Source organism: Carlito syrichta, unplaced genomic scaffold (assembly GCF_000164805.1).
Source record: "Carlito syrichta isolate Samal-C Ts95f unplaced genomic scaffold, Tarsius_syrichta-2.0.1 Scaffold24703, whole genome shotgun sequence".
Classification (NCBI taxonomy): Eukaryota; Metazoa; Chordata; class Mammalia; order Primates; family Tarsiidae; genus Carlito; species Carlito syrichta.
In genome coordinates, this window is record NW_006968799.1 from 1 (window position 1) to 2,796 (window position 2,796).

Sequence of the window (2,796 nt, forward strand, 5' to 3'; positions counted from 1 at the left end):
AGCATTCCGCCTGCGTCTAGGAAATGAGCGGACGGCTCCGGGTGCTGGCGCCTGGGCGTCGGCACGAAGTCTCTGAAAAGGCGGGGGGCGGGGGTGGCGGCCGGGATTGCTCGATCTGTGCCGTGCGGCACCGACGCCTCTCCGTGCGGCATCCCTCCCGCTATTTCCGGGCGCGGCGGAAGCGGCTGGGGGAAGGTAGCACTGGCCCTGACGCGCCTCCCATCCCCTCTGCACCGCCAGGCTTGGCGAGGCGGGGCGGCGGCGGCGATGCCGGACCCCGCGGCGCCCCTGCCCTTCTTCTACCGCAGCATCTCACGCGCCGAGGCCGAGGAGCACCTGAAGCTGGCGGGCACGGCCGACCGGCTGTTCCTGCTGCGCCAGTGCCTGCGCTCGCTGGGCGGCTGCATGCTGTCGCCGGTGCACGACGTGCGCTTCCACCACTTCCCCATCGAGCGCCACCTCAATGGCTCTGACGCCATCGCCGGGGGAAGGCGCCCTACGGCCCGGCAGAGCTCTGCGAGTTCGACGGGCTGCCCTGCAACCTGCGCAAGCCGTGCAACCGGCCATCGGGCCTCGAGCCGCAGCCTGGCGTCTTCGACTGCCTGCGCGACGCGCTGGTGCGCGACTACGTGCGCCAGACGTGGAAGCTGGAGGTGAGAGCGCCGGGCCCGGGGGCGGAAGCGGGTCCGGGGCGCCTTGGATGAACCCACGCCCGCCGTGGGAGGCCCGGGGACTTCGGGGCACAGGGGAGCGAGACAGGCCATCTTCCCCAGCCAGTCCTATTTGACGGATGGGGCCTTGGTGGGGGCGGGACCGGGAAGGAGACCTTCGAGGCAGGGGTTTCTTGGTGGCGTTGGTGGCCACTGTCTTCCACGGCCTCAGCGATGCTACAGTGCGCTACTCTGCCAGACCAGAAGGTGGAAGGGTGCACCGGGCTTGGAGAGAGCAAGCTTGTACTGGGGGCAGGGCTGAGGGGATGGCGCGCCCCAGGTTAGGGCGGCCATGGGGGAGGAGGGGCTGAGGGCTGCAGTCTTAGAAAACAGCCTGTGCAGCACGACAGTGCGCAACTACCTGCAACGACCTGCTTAGGTTTCAAAGCTGGAGATGCCCTTGGGGCCAGCAGAAGCCTGTGGCATGGTCCCTCCCTGGCGGGGTTGGAGTGGGGATCTTGGAGATGGCCAAGTCTGTCTTCAGCCTCCTGCTTAGGGTGCCTGGATGGAGCGGGGGTCTTGTCGGACGTGGTGATCTGCAGGATCCAGGAGATGGAAGGGGGCTCCTGTAGCCTCATACGGCCCAACTCACCTACAAACTTCCTCGCTCCTCCTTCCTTAGGAAGAGGCCCTGGAGCAGGCCATCATCAACCAGGCCCCCCAGGTGGAGAAGCTCATCGCCACCATGGCCCACGAGTGGATGCCCTGGTACCACAGCAGCCTGACACGCGAGGAGGCCGAGCGCAAACTCTATTCCGGGGCGCAGACTGACGGCAGGTTCCTGTATGTGAGCCTGGGGCCTGGGATTTGGGCTGGTGAGGGCTAGGGCCTGAGAGTGAGTCGAGAAGGTGTGCCTGTGCTCACACATGCAGGTAGGCCATGCGTTTCTGGTGTGCAAAGGGACTTTGACCTGGGAAAGTAGTGGCGGTGACTAGGAAAGCCTCCAGACTTGGTCCAGCTGGGCTGGAATTCAGCTTCTGCCACCTGCTGGCTGTGGGCCTTGGGCAAGCAGCCCATCTCCTGCCTGCCACAATTTCCTCTCCTTCAATCAACAAATATTTACTCAATATCTACTGTATGCCATTCACGGATGATGTGGTGGTGGATCTAACAAGTGCCTGTCTTCATGAGGCAGACAGACAAAACAAGACGAATCAATAAAATATGGAAGATGTCAGACGGTGCTGAGTGCTAGGGTGCACAGTTGGAGAGGAGTTGCAATTTGAGATTAGGAGGCCGGGGAGGCCTTTCCGAGAAGGTGACTTGTGAGAGAGGAAGCGAAGGGCTGGGAAGAAAGCTGGGCAGCTTCCCAGTGGAAGCTTCTGGCAGTCGGGTTGGCAGGTGCAAAGATCAGGATGCAGGGATTTATTTGGTGTGTTCAAGAAACATTGAGGAGTCTGGTGCCTGGAGCTCAGGAATAGGAGAATGGGAGTAGTTCAGGGCAGGGAGGTGACTTTGGCTTTTACCCTAAGTGAGGTAGGATCCCTGGGAGGGTGTTAAAGCTACTCCCTCTAACTGTCCTGTAGATGATGGTGGGACCTATCCTGAAGGTTGTAATAAGGATTACACGAAAAATATATGAAATATACGAAAAATGCATTGAATGTTAGCTCTTATTAGGTAAGGGTGAGCATGTGTGTCTGCACATATTGGAGCCACAGCTGAGACTATGTGGCTATTGGTGTTATTGTGAAAGGATCTCTAAAACTATTTTTAAAACTCTGTTAGGGGCTGATGGTTTTTTGGTTTTGACATGGATTCTTCTGTATCACAGACATTATGCAGATGTCAGTTGAGGTCACTCAGGTCTCGAGATATAGAGAAACCTGGTGCCTGCATTTCTCTTATGACCTCAGGGAGTCCAGTGTTCTCCCCCCAAAATCTGTGGGGACAATTCCTGGGGCCTCCCTTCTCATGAGTGCTTCCTGGCCTGAGTCCCTGCCTGGTGGAATCCTGGCTGTCACCCACCTCTTCCAGGGCTGTTCCCTCTTCTGGGGCCAACCAACTTGGAGGAATTGACCACTTCTCTTGATTTCTTCCACCCATACAAGGCCTAAGCAGATTGCTTGCTGATCTCCCACAAGAT

General features: G+C 59.1%; 1 pseudogene; it reads left to right on the top strand.

Annotated features, from left to right (window-relative positions):
• The first annotated feature begins 267 nt into the window (after window positions 1–267).
• On the top strand, window positions 268–1,536 carry LOC103267298 (annotated as a pseudogene).
• Window positions 1,537–2,796: the final 1,260 nt, after the last annotated feature.